Genomic DNA, 14,144 nt, shown 5'->3' with positions numbered 1-14,144 from the left:
TAATTGGGAAACCAAAGAAAAATTCACCAGAGGAGAAGGGGCATTTCATGTATTTAGAAGGAAGGGATGTATTTAGATATCAGACCAAGAGGAATTCCTGGCAGGTATAAGGTCACAGAAGTTTGTCGCATGGGCAGTGTCCCTAAACCAGTTCTTGCCAGACTGATATTTCCTCTTGTTCTGGAGAAGAATATATTATATATTCCCAGAGACTCAAGTTTGCTGACAACTTTAATATCTAGAGTTATTGAAAATGAATAAAAGACTGAGTTTATATTAGGCACTACAATAAAAAGAGATTCTTTGAATGGTATATTTAAAATGGATAGTTCTCAACACTTTTCCCAGGACAACTAAACTCACAGACAAAGAGATTTTAGGAAGAATACAAAAATGTCACAGCCTACCATACATGGAAAACATATGACTGTCATTGTCAAAAGAGATGAATGAGATAAAGGACAAACTCAGCTCCAAGTTCAGATAATCCGTTAACTTGACTTAGTATAAAACTGTTCTCCAGGGGATGTGCTCCAATGACTTGGGTAGATAATTTTATATGATAAATTTTAATCAAACAGCCATTGCTTTCTATCAAGATATATAATAATGTGACATGAGATCAGTTTAGGATAGAATGTTTTGAGAAGGCTTTTTAAAAAAAGTTTCCTTGTAGGGGTTGGGCAGGAGATGATACAAGGTCAGATTTTAAATGAACTCATACCTCACAAAAAGATTAGCAGCCTGGACAGATTTATATTTGTGGATAAAGTCTTCTAAGGCCTCTACTCTTCTAAGAAAATGTAGGTTACAAAATGAGGGAGAGAAACAGCATATTCATCAAGTGATCAGGCCAGACAAAAGTTACAGTGCTGAGATATGATGATTACAAGTCTTTGTCTGCTTGTGTGCACATTCTAATACTAGTCACCTAATATTACTAATACAAAGTGATGCCACAGAAACTCCCAAATATACTTGTTACAAGAGCAGGTCCCTTGAAGGTCAGATCAAAAGTATTCCTGTAAGAAACACACGACTTTGGCTGAATAGGAATTCCTATGTTCTGGATAGGGTACCTGCAACTAATGAGGTTTTTTAAGGTGTCAACCAGGCCAGAAAATCTAAAACATCCGTTATGTTTCAAAGTAGGACATGTCCTTTTAGAGTGGATGCTCTTAACTAAGAAGACTCGTCAACCAAGGCCTTCTTGTTGGTTAGAATGCACACAGGCCCATCCTCAGAGACTGATTCGGAAGGCCCTCAGTGAGGCCCAAGAATGAGTATTCAGGAAATGATTCCCAAGTCACTCTAATGCACGCTCCTTATGAATCAGAGCAAAACAACCAAACAACAAATACAAAACAAAAAAGTACTTCTGTGGAAGACTCAGCAGATTTAGAATTTCAGCTTTTTTCCGGTACTTGTGAAACATGTCTTCTTAGAGAAGTTCACATAATCTCTGAAGACAGTTCCCTCAGCTGTAAAACTAGATTAACAGTATCTCCCCTTTCTTGGTCATGGGATCAAAGGAGATATAGTAGTTATCTATTGCTATAGAAAAAGTCACTCCAAAACTTAGGGGCTTCGAGCAACAAACATTTATCATCTCACAGTTTTTGTTAGTCAGGAATTCAGGTCCACCTTAGCTAGGTGCCTCTAATCAGGCTCTCTCACAAGGTAGTAAGTAAAGTGTTAGCCATGGCTGTGTGCTCACATGAAAGCTCAACGAGGGAAGGATCCACTTCCAAGCTCACTCACAGAACTGTTGCCAGGGCTTAGGTCTTCAAGTAGCTGCCGGCTGGAAACATCAGTTTCTTGACTAGCGGATCCCTCCACAGAACAGCTTACAACATGGCAGCTGGCTCCTTTCAGAGTCAGCCAGTGAGACAGGAAGATAGGGTGAGCAAGAGGAACTAGTAAACTTTTTAAACTTAGCCTCAGAAGTAATACCATATCAAATATCCCATCACTTTTGCCATAGTCCATTAGAAGCAGGTCTTTGGGTCCAACTGACACTCAAGGGGAGGGGATTGCACAAGGGCGTAAATACCAGGAGGTGGAGACCACTGGAAGTCATCTTAGATGCTGCCAATCACAAGGGATAACAAAGGTGATGTTCTGAAGAATAAAAGACTTATATGTCGAAGCATGTTGCAAATGGAAAAAAAGACAGCAGAATTTGAGTGCTGAAAATCTATTTTATGGACAACATTCTGAAGATCTGCTAAGAAGTGTCACCACGACCTCCTCTTTCATCTCAGATGTGTCACACTATGGCATCTTTTTCACCATCTTTTTCAGTCTGACACGTCTGTGAACTTGTTAGTCAAGAAAGGAAGAAAAGGAGGGTGAGCAAATGAGGGACCTCATGACCTACCAAGTAACACTCTGTGACAATTCACACTTTCATATTTATCATGAGAAGCAGTACTGTAATGGCCATCAGGAGCATGGGGAAAAAAATGACAAAAAAATCTCAGAGCTTCATTAAATTATTTCCCAGATTATTTTCCCTATAAAGCTGTTTATCAGCTCAAATTGGTGATCCCTACAGAAAATTTATGTGACCACTGTGGCAGTTTTAAACCATGGCCCCAGCATTCCTGACACTCTTCCCATCTAGAACTGGGGTCTACATCTTCTTCCTTTGACTCTGGTCAGGGGCTGTATCTGCTTTGTTGGATAGAGGGCCACTGAATGACTCCTGAGGTTAAGTTAAAGAGAAACCATGCAGTTCCCATATGGTTCTCTTAGGACACCCACTCTTAGAACCCAATTCATACCATGAGGAAGCTCAAACTAGCCCACATGGAGAGAGTCCATGCAGGACCTCAAGACCCTCTGAAGAGAGAGATGATTGGCCAATCTCCAATGGCACCAGCTTCTCACTGTTCCTACTCCAGCCACCATCCGTCTGCAAGCATATGAGAGACCCCAAGTCCACCAAGTCCAGAACTATCCTTACTCATTACTCAATTCCTGACCCTGGAACTAAGACCAATAAATTTTAAAAAATGACTGTTGTTAATCTAACCCAGAGGTATGTTTTTTGTGTGTTTTTGTTTGTTTGTTTGTTTGTTTGTGGGGGGCTGTAGGGGCAGAGGGAGAAGGAGAGAACCTTTAGCAGGCTCCACACCCAGCATGGAGGCTGATGCAACGCTTTATCTCATGACCCTGAGATCATGACCTAAGCTGAAATTGAGTTGGATACCTTATCAACTGAGCCATCCAGGTGCCCCTAACCCAGAGTTCTAAGGTAGTTACACGACAAGAGATAACTGCAGTGCTCAGTGAGTAGTCATGTACTGACGATAAAGTCAGGAATAGTATAACAGTAATATGTTAATAGGTTAAAACATTTCCCAGACATTTAAGACTGTTAGAGCACAGATGTGAACCATTACCTCCAGAAAAGTCTTGGGTAAAGACTCCTACAACTGGGAAATATTTACAGGTGGATGGATATGCCTAAAAGCAATCCTGTGTTAATAGGAAAGTAAACTGTTACAAATCACAGAAACTAGAAATGTAGCATTTTTATTTCTATAATAACGTCTCAAATGGACAATAAATTCACAAATGCTGTCAGCAACTAGCCGCTTCTCTTGTCATATGACAGTTACAAACCACCTGGCATTACACCAGCCCTCCAGATACCATCCATTCCCCTCCACGTCTGCCCTCCCATTTGCATGTCACCATTAGCTACACCCCCTCCATTTCTGAATCACGTAGGTCATACTTTTCCATTCCTTTTCACACCTCTACAATATGTACTCACATTTTCCTCCCTTTCCTCACCTTTCTTCTGTCTTACCTTTCAGAAAAACTTTTTATCCCCATCGCCAAGGCATCCTGTCACCCATCTGCACTTGCCTATTCCAATACCTTGATCCATCAAATGTGCTTTCCTATATCTTTAGGGTCCTCTACCTTGCAAACATCCTGGTCTTCATTATTTAAAATTATTTATGGCATATTATAAAATTCATAAATCTTTATTTTTAAAATACCCTTAAGGTGACACCTAATCACCTTCCTTCAAGTCCATTCTCAAAGAAGCTGTCCATACTCAATGTTTCCAATTTTTCGCTTACTCTTCAAGCCCACTATAATCTGACTTCAAATAGCCAACGCTGTTAGAACTATTATTCCCTTAGAAGTTACCAACCAGTGGCCTCTTCTCAGCACCATCTTTTACTGACCTCACTGTAATATTTCATGCAGTCGATACATCTCTCCTTCTTGAAATTCCTCTAACTTTTGACTTTCCAAAAATAAGTGCTTTCTGGCTCTCTGCAGCTTCTAGATATTCTACCTCTTCTCGCTCCTTTAAACCATCATCTACTCTCCAAAACAGAAACATTTCCCACTTTCTTCTATCTATACCAGTACTTCTGATGAACTAAATCAGGAAAGTCAAATCCCTAGCTCTAGCATAATTCCAAGCTGAAACATGCACACGGGCGTACTTCCAACTCGCCTTGTTGATTTGCTCTGATGTCTGAATAGTAGCAGGTACAGGAAGTTAATCCTTCACACAAGTGAGGACTTCTCGCAGAAGGAAATGCTTTATATGAAGGAGGTCAGAGTAACAAGAGTGGTAAAAATCAGGTGGATGTACTAGAAAGAATGATCCTTAATTCACCGAATTCAGGCTTGAGAACACTGATTTTGATACTATTATCATTAAGGATACACAAATTGCTATTCCTTCCACCTAAACGATCCCTGATGTCTCGTGCCTTCACTACCTTCACAAAGTATCACCTTCTGAGAGAGACCTCCCTGAACACCATATGTAAAGCAGCCTCTCTCATGCAACATTTATGAGACACATTATACATTTATTTGGTTATTATCTATCTTCCCTCATAGGAATACAGGTTCCAAGAGAACAGGGGCTTTGTTTTTTCACACTCCTCTCCCCAGAATAGGGAAGAACATTTAACCCATGGTAACCATACAATGAATATTTGTTGATGAAATTAATAAACTTAATGAAAAAGCGAATGATTTCATGAAAAGATTAACATCTTCCATTCATAGAAAGTTTGTAACACTATAATGTAAATGCAAGAATACTCAAGGTAAAAAAATACTTTTTTCACCAAGTAAGCAAATTCAAATTTCCACATAACGACCAGCTGATATTCAAATAGAAATTTCTTTGCAAATATTAATGGGATTAGCTATTCTATAATGGGCTATCCTACTGTCCTTGTTTTTTCTTTTTTCTTTTTTAAAGGATATAATAGTTCTTTATTGGATTGTTAGGAAATTAATGGAATATTTATATTATTTTTTTTTCTTCAGGTTGCAAAATGTGACTTTTTTTTTTTTAAATAAACATATAATGTATTTTTATCCCCAGGGGTACAGGTCTGTGAATCGCCAGGTTTACACATTTCACAGCACTCATCATAGCACATACCCTCCCCAATGTCCATTTCCCCACCACCCTCTCCCGTCCCCCCTCCCCCCAGCAACCCTCAGTCTGTTTCTTGAGATTGAGTCTTTTATGGTTTGTCTCCCTCCCAATCCCATCTTTTCATTTTTTCTTTTCCTACCTCCCCCCAACCCCTCCTTGTTTTTTCTTATGACAAATGACCCTACCGCTACCAAAATTTCATTAGTTTATTAATTAGCACAGAACTTTTATGAAGTCTTATATGAAGTCACAGACTGTTAAGAAGGTCTACCTAATGTCCCCTATATGAATCACTCAACTGTTATTTCTTTAACACCTCCATTTTCACTGGATCTCTTTATCATTTTTTCTTCCACATGGTCTTTTTTTTTCCTTCCCCTTAGAACCTTGACCTGGGAGGCTCTTAATATTTCATTCGTCCAGGGGTTTTCAACTTGTCCTTCAGCAGTGAGATGCATTTCATCCACAAAATCTTAATAAAGGCAGAGCCAGGAGTGGAGGGGCTGAAAGTATGCCTCCCTTGAGCCTATGTCCACCTTCTCCCAAGACACTGAGGAGAATCGTAAGTCCTAAGTCTCCTTTGAAAACCATGGACAGTCTAAACTTTCTGATTAAACCCAGATGTATTTTCTATGTTGACTCTACCATTTCTTGGACAGGAAATCCTTCTCCTCCTCTGGTCTAAAAACATTTTATGAGCAAACAGAGTGTGCCACGTGCTGTATAGGCAGAGTGAGAAACACACTGAGGGAACACAGAAAGGAAGGACTCCTAACCCCACCCACTAGCTAAACACACCTGAACTGATCTATAACTCCCCTGGAGGGAGTAATATCTTCTCCCTCCTTACTTATCCTTCACTTCTCCCTGTTTACCCTTATACTGAATTTCAAGTCATGCATGGACTCTCTCCTGGCTAGCTCCCTACCTCCACCCCACCCCCCACAAACCATGAGCGTCTGTAAGGTTTAGACAGCACTCCACTGCACTTCCCCCTCCACATTTTCACTATTCAAGAACTACCATGGTTTGGGACCCAACTTTGTCTGCTTTGGGTGAATGATCTCTTGAGCTTCATCATCCCCCTGATTCTGTTCTGTATGATTTGTGGGCCTCCCCAGCGGGGATCCCCCTGCTGCCATATAAAGTCCAGTAACTTGAGCTGTCTTTTCTTTCCTCTCCAGGGGCATTTCTTTTCAATGTTCCCATTATTTTCGATGATCTCACAAATCACTTTGTTTCCCAAAGCTGAAACTCTGAAGTTATTTTTGATTCCTTTCTCTTCTATATCATTAGTATCACAACAGTTTTGCAATGTCTTTCTGATGTGACTTTCTGGAAGCTATTCAAATGCAGCCCAGCTGACAGTACTTTTGAGAGGCGCAGGGACTGTGTCCTACCATCACCTGTGGGCACAGTGCTGGGCACAGAATAGGTGCCTAATAATCCTTGCAGAAGGAAAAACTGAATGGGATAAAAAATATGTGATGCTTAGTGTAGCATAAAATCCGCAAGCAAATTACCTAGTGATAGGACAATGTGTTAGCACATTTGGGCACATTTAGAAGACATCATAGTATAATTAAAATAATATTTTCAAGTACATATTAATGGCTTGGAAATTGCTCCCAATTTAATGTGAAAATAAAGAGAAGCTGGATACAAAACCCCATAAATTTATTATTAACCCAACTGCGAAAACCTAGAAAATAGGAAAAAGCTTAATACTGGTTGTCTCTAAATGATGGTTATTTAATTTATTTTCATACTGCTTTTAAATTTTTCTGCCTTATTTTTCATACACTTAACATTCTGAAAAAGAATGGCCATCATATAAAGAGCTGTAGCTATTGATAAGGCCTGAAAGAAATGTGTACAAATTAGAAGAGGTATCTGTTCCAGGGTGGGAGGTATTATAATTTATCTCCCTGACATTTTCTAAAGTTGACTTTAAAAATTATTTAATGGGGCACCTGGGTGCCTCAATTGCTTAAGTGTCCCGACTCAATTTTGGCTCAGGTCATGATCTCAGGGTTGTGAGATGGAACACCCAGTCAGGCTCCCAGTTGAGTGTGGAGCCTGCTTAGGATTCTCCCCCTCTCTTTGCCCTTTACCCCCACTCTGCAGTTTTTTAAACCGTTTAAAAAATTACCATTTAATATTTTCAACATCCTTCAACCCAATGTGTATTGCTAGGTTTTCTATAGTGCTCATGCAGCTAAGTTTATCATCAGATATTGATCATGTATTAATTTTGCTAAAATGCCATTTTAACATTATTACTATCATTAAAAGACTATATTATCTCCTTATTACTTTATGGATAAAATAAGATAAAAAAGTCCTCAGTCTATCGGAGTTCAGGCTTGAACACCCAATCTCACCTTCCACCCATACAGGACAGACTCCTACTGTCCCCGTTTCACTTCTGTAACGTCGCCTGATGTCTCCATCTCCCTTATTCCACTTCAAGTCTTATACTCTCTTCAGTGCTTGACAAAAATTTTCTTAGAAATTTTCTCTTTAAACACCCACAGCCTTTACGCATAATCCTGTAATATCATGCATTTTAAGAATTAAAAAAGGTTAGAGCTGCAAGACATTATTGAAATCATTTAGTTCTTGGGGCTAATAATACATTATATGTTAATTTAAAAAAAAAAGAAATCATTTGGTTCAACTCCTCCCTTTACAGATGCCGAAACTGTGCTCCAATTAGATAAGGTGACTTATCCAGGGGAGAACAACAATTTAGGATTACAACCCAATATTTAACTCTTTGAGTTCAGTATTTTAACTACTACAGGATCTGCCACTGTTACTGGGTCTCCCTTCTGCTGACCAGCAATGATTCATGACTTTATTCTTAACCGTATGTCTTGCCTGCCCACCTCATCATCAGTTTCCCCAGGGCAGACACCATGACACACAATTCCTTTACATCCACTGTAATCTAGTGCCGCAAAGCGAGTGCTGAAAAGAAGTCTGCCAGAAATGACCTCAAGCAAATCCAATAGTGGTACTGGGGAAACAATCTGTGATCTCAATATTCTATCTTAACATTGTGCCTACTACATCTAAATGGATGGTGATAGCCATTAAAGATAATGACCACCAGGTTTTCTCTTACTTTCCATACAGCCATCCTAGCCAGTCATGAAACCTCAACATTATCATTTGAGCTAAGAGCCTGGAAACAGAGCAGGTTGGGGAAACAAGGACTGAACTGAATCTGAACACCACATTTCTACAATTAGTCCTCTGGAAAACAGAGGCTTAAGCAAGGATGTGACTCAAAAGCCAGGCTGAGTAATAGTTTTCAAAGTTGCAAGTGGCTCTTTACACACACACACACACACACACACATTCTGAAAGACATATATATGAGGAAGAGGAACATTTGAACAACTGTACTAATCAAGTAATGTACAACAGGATAACAAACAATTGCTCAGTGAAATTTCATTGCAGGCCCAAAGATCTAGAAAACAGGGAGAGGTGAGATCCTCAGGGTTATCAATAGTCAAAGGCAGGGAGAACAAGGATGGCCCCACAACTAACTCATGCCAGCTCCTCTGTCATGGCCGCTGTACATTGGGCCACCAGCCAACCACACAAAGCCAGAAGCATCTGCCAAAGGTCTCAGGCAGCTGTGCAAGCATTCTCTGCCATTTGTGCAGCTGTCGTGAAGTGAGAGAGACGCATATTCCCAGGGTTCCACCAAGTGGATTTCTTTTTCAATTCGGAACAATGTGATTAGAATACAAATTTTTGTTATTACTTCTGATTTTTGTCACTCTGAATATATATTTACCAGGATGAATACATCTGCTTATTTTTGCAAATAACGAAGGTGAATAGCATACCTCATGCCATACTAAGAAAGAGGTAATGCTGGAGAAATGAATATAAATCGCTCTTCTCACCTAACAGCAGAATTACAGCTCAGACAAGTAGGTGCCCATTCACCTGGCAATTCAAAATGTCTTGAATGTAATTTGTCAAACTTCCATCACTTTCCTTCCTTTCTTGCTTAGGAATATCACAATTTCAAGGAAAATGATTTAGTGGCAAAATCTCAGATTGTAGCAGAACCAGCTCACCTAATATACATCAACACAGTTATTATGCTGCAGAAATAAGTTCGATGAACTTAAAAATATGCACCGCTCCCTTCCACCAAACAAGGGAGAGAAGGAAAAAAAGAAAGAGAAAATCTTCAAAAGAAAAATATAAGGACTTTACTGACTGGTCTTTGTTGCCTTTTGTATTTGTTGTAAAGACTCAGTGTGTGGGAGTTAATTATATTAGTTGTCTTGGGTAACAAGTTATTAATTTTGATCTTCTAAGTTATTAACCACCTTTCTATACACAGTTCACAGGAGAATGAATGGACTTAATCCTTGTATTAAAATACAAAACAAACCAAACAATCCCATGTTTTATGACTTCTCAAAGTTGATTATCTCCTTGGCAATGCCTTACCAGAGGCCAGATACACAAATGCCACTTTAGAAGAGAGTCTCTGGCAATTTATATGAGAAGCCTGTGAAAGGGGATTTAATCACACTTTAATAGTAATTCTGATTCAGACCAGACATAAAAGGTCACCGAGGAAAAGCATTTTTTCCCAGTGATTCAACTATTCTGGATTAGTAAAATTTCTTCTTCCAGTGACCGCACAATTCCTGAGAGAGTCTGCTTATTTGATGGGATATAAACTTGCTTTTTGCAAATTTAAACAATTTTGTAAAGAAAATAAGATTTAAGATGATAACATTAGCGGTCTTAAGAATTCTGTAGATTTCTCTCTTTGTGGACATGTCTCATTCTTCAGAGTACAACATAATACTATTTAATTCTAAAGCAGCAATTTTATATAGACAATGACCTTTATCTCCTAATTGCCAAAGAACATTTTACTTGTTAGAATCATTACACATGTTAAAAAAAAAAAAAGCTACAGTAAATGAAGAAACTATTACCATCAATCATGATATTTATCTGCATTTAAGGAGCTCTGTGCTCTAACAGGAGCAAACTGTAGTTTCACATACCAATACCCCATGGGAAATCTGCAATCTTATTTCTTTGATTTATTAAAAGCCTAGTCATAGCTCAAAGGTCTCTGAATACCCATAAAGTTAGGAAATCATTGCCATTAAAAATAATAATAATAGGAAAATTTGCAAACAGGAAGCAATCCAACAAGACAGTACCTATTGGAAATCACTGCATTATAAAAATAATATAAAAAATGAAATCTTTGACTAACTCTAGTAATAAACCATGCTTTTATGAAACTCATTTTTTGCTTCTATTGCTATAGCATATATCTCATTTATATAACCGTTTCCTTTTCTTTTAAATTCATCTGGAAATAATATATATATGAAAATATTTCTTTATGATTCCCTTTTGAAGTTTTCTGATTTCAAATATAGTAAGTTAGTGATTTTAGTATAAAAATCAGTAATTTAACAAGGTTATATAAGCATTATTCAACAATTATTGCAGAGTGAACAGTTAGGTTGAAACTAAAGTTTAGGAAATTATTCTCAGGATATAATTAAATGGTATTATTATTATTATAGTTCAGCTTCAAATAAATTAAAAGGCTAAATATTTGAAGATATGTTTTAGCATAAAAATTTTTATGATGCAAACCACAGCCCATTAAAATTCCCTCTTTTGCTATTTTTTTCAATGACATAAAAATAAACAAGTTTGTTATATTTTTAAGAAAATAGTTCTGGAAAGTTATTTAAAATAACTGAATGAAAATAAAAGCTTAGGTAGAAATAGGAAGAGAAAATAATGATAGAAACCGAATACTTATACAAAGGACCATAAAATATTAATAAAGAAATATCATTTATTCTTAGATGGGAAAGCTCTACTTTATATATTTCCTTCCTAATATAATCTATAGGCTCAGTATAATCTCAATCAAGTCAGTAAGAGGTTTTCTTAGGAACAGGGAGAAGGAAATGTTTCATGACTACAGATGAAGGGATCTTGGTGTAAGAAGTCAATAAATTTATGAAAATTAAATGTTATTGAATTAAGGACTTTGAATTCTAATAATTATTTTTAACTAAGAGGATTAGTATGCAAAGGATGTATCTGGCAGTACTTAATAATAGTTAAAGACTGTAAACAAGCTATTACCATGGGCTGATTAAGCAAATAACGTCTCATCCATGCAATGAAACACTCCTTTGATATTAAGAATGATAAGTTTCTGGATTCATTTTTCAATGAAAGGTGTTAATTACATACTGTTAAGTGAAAAAAGAAAGTTATAAATGGTATATAAAATATGATTTAATTTTTCTTAATGTGTATAGAAATGGAGGATATACGTAAAAACATTAAATGTGGCTTTCTCTGCTTATTAGGACAAAAGGGTGATTTTTCAGCTTTTAGACACTGGAAATTTTCTGTATACAGATGCACTGTTCTTATAATCATAAGACATTTTAACATTCAATGTGGGACTTTATGTATTAAAAAAATAAGTAAAATGGGGGCACCTGGGTGGCTCAGTGGATTAAGCCACTGCCTTCGGCTCAGGTCATGATCTCAGGGTCCTGGGATCGAGCCCCGCATCGGGCTCTCTGCTCAGCAGGGAGCCTGCTTCTCCCCCCACTCTCTGCCTGACTCTCTGCCTACTTGTGATCTCTCTCTCTGTCAAATAAATAAATAAAATCTAAAAAAAAAAAAAAAGTAAAATTAAAAGGGAAGTTGATACAGACAGCTTCTGGGAGAAGAAATCAATACAGCAATCCTTGGAAGAAGGTTTCTAGAATATTAGGGACTCTGCTATTTCTCCATCTGCCATGATTTACAGGGGCACCTGGGGTATATAGGATACAGCATGGAGGAATCATGTGTGCTTCGATTCCCTAGTTTCCATTGCCCACTTTTGTAATCATTTTACTGCTGATGAACACAGTAGTGAACACAATAGTGATAGGGGGTCTCAATTCATATCACTACACCCTCCTGGATCCTTATATTTAATATGAAAGCTATAAGCTAATGCTTCATTTGCATAACTAAAATACATGCTAATACGTAAGTTCATCTCTTGCTACGGTCCATACTAAAATTTGCCCCAGTGAGTTCAGATGGGAGTCTTACTCAAGAAGGAAAAAGTATGATAATGTGATTGACCGCTATAATGCATACAGCTTGAATCCTCTCACCAAAGATCTTAATTTGTCTGGCTCTGATTCCATGTTTTAAAAAATAGGTTTATATGAATATTAGCTAATGTGGAAGTTCTACTGAACAAAAACATTCAGTATAAAATGCTTTGATAAAAATAATAACTTGTGGGATGTTAACTATGTGCCAGGCATTGTTCTAAAAGCACTTTATGTGTATTAAGTCAATTATTCATCAAAACAACCTATGAGATGGGTGCTGTTATTAGCTTTCATTTCTCCCCAAGGAAACTACGGCTCAATTAACTAAATTCCTTGCTCAAGATGACAGTGCAGGTGATAAATCCAGAACGTCTGGTACAAGAACACATTTTACTTTCTCTTTGTGCAGATTTTCAAAAGTTGAAATGCTTTTAATTTTAGAATAGTTTTAGACTGGTAGAAAAGTTGTGAAAAACTGTACAGAGAATTCCTATATACCCCTCACCAATTTCCTCTTTAAATCTTAAATTAAATGGTATATTTGTCACAACTAACTGTACACTGGTATTTATTAACCTGCCCACTTTTACCAGATATCACTGGTTTTCCCTAATGTCCTTTTTCTCTACCAGGATTCCATTCAGGATACCATACTATGTTGAATTACTGTGCTCCCTAGCCTCCTCTGGGCTATGACAATTTCTCAGGCTATCCTTGTTTTTGATTACTCTGACAGTTTTGAGAAGTACTAATCAGGCATTGTATAGAATGTCCCTCAAGTTTGTGTGATGTGTTTTTATGATTAGCCTAGGGTTAGAGTTTTTGAAAGGAAGACCACAGAGGCAGTGACACATTTTAACAAATGTACAATTGTAAATTATACACATTTTGTCAAAGTACAGGCTACCAACATGATTTATCTTTGATGATGCAAGCCTTTAAAACCTGGCTGAGGTGGTTTGCCTGTTCTCCATTTTAAAGCTACCCTCCTTTGGGGGCGCCTGGGTGGCTCAGTGGGTTAAAGCCACTGCCTTCGGCTCAGGTCATGATCCCAGCGTCCTGGGATCGAGCCCCGCATCGGGCTCTCTGCTCAGCGGGGAGCCTGCTTCCTCCCTTCTCTCTCTGCCTGCCTCTCTGCCTACTTGTGATCTGTCTGTCAAATAAATAAATAAAATCTTAAAAAAAAAAAAAAAAGCTACCCTCCTTTTTCCAAACTCTACTTGATGGAAAAAGTTACCAATTAAAGCCGACATTTAAGTGGGTGGGGATGGCAGAGAGTTAAGCTCCACCCACTTAAGGGGGTCGGGGCACCTACATAAATTGTTTGAAATTCTTCTGCCAGAGCCCTCATTTTTAACCCACTATTCTACATTGCTACCGACATTCTATCATCTCCTACCATTTTGGCACATTATTCATGTGCAGTAGTTTAAAAACACAATTCTTAACCGATTTCCTGCTTTTTCAAAGGTGCAAAAAAATATGTTAGAATTAAATGTGACAACCAATAAATTTGTTTAAAATCATTTTCCAACAGCACTGTACAATTTGTCATG

The 14,144-nt window shown here is 37.8% G+C and overlaps 1 protein-coding gene across 1 annotated transcript in view; it reads right to left on the bottom strand.

The window, feature by feature from the left end:
* Nucleotides 1-14,144, bottom strand: part of CDK14 (cyclin dependent kinase 14) — a 582,239-nt gene that overhangs the window by 200,076 nt on the left and 368,019 nt on the right. The gene's annotated exons all lie outside the window — the stretch shown is intronic.

Source organism: Martes martes, assembly GCF_963455335.1.
Source record: "Martes martes genome assembly, chromosome: 11".
Lineage (NCBI taxonomy): Eukaryota > Metazoa > Chordata > Mammalia > Carnivora > Mustelidae > Martes > Martes martes.
Note: the sequence above shows the minus strand (reverse complement) of the source record. Positions and strands in the feature narration are given on the sequence as shown.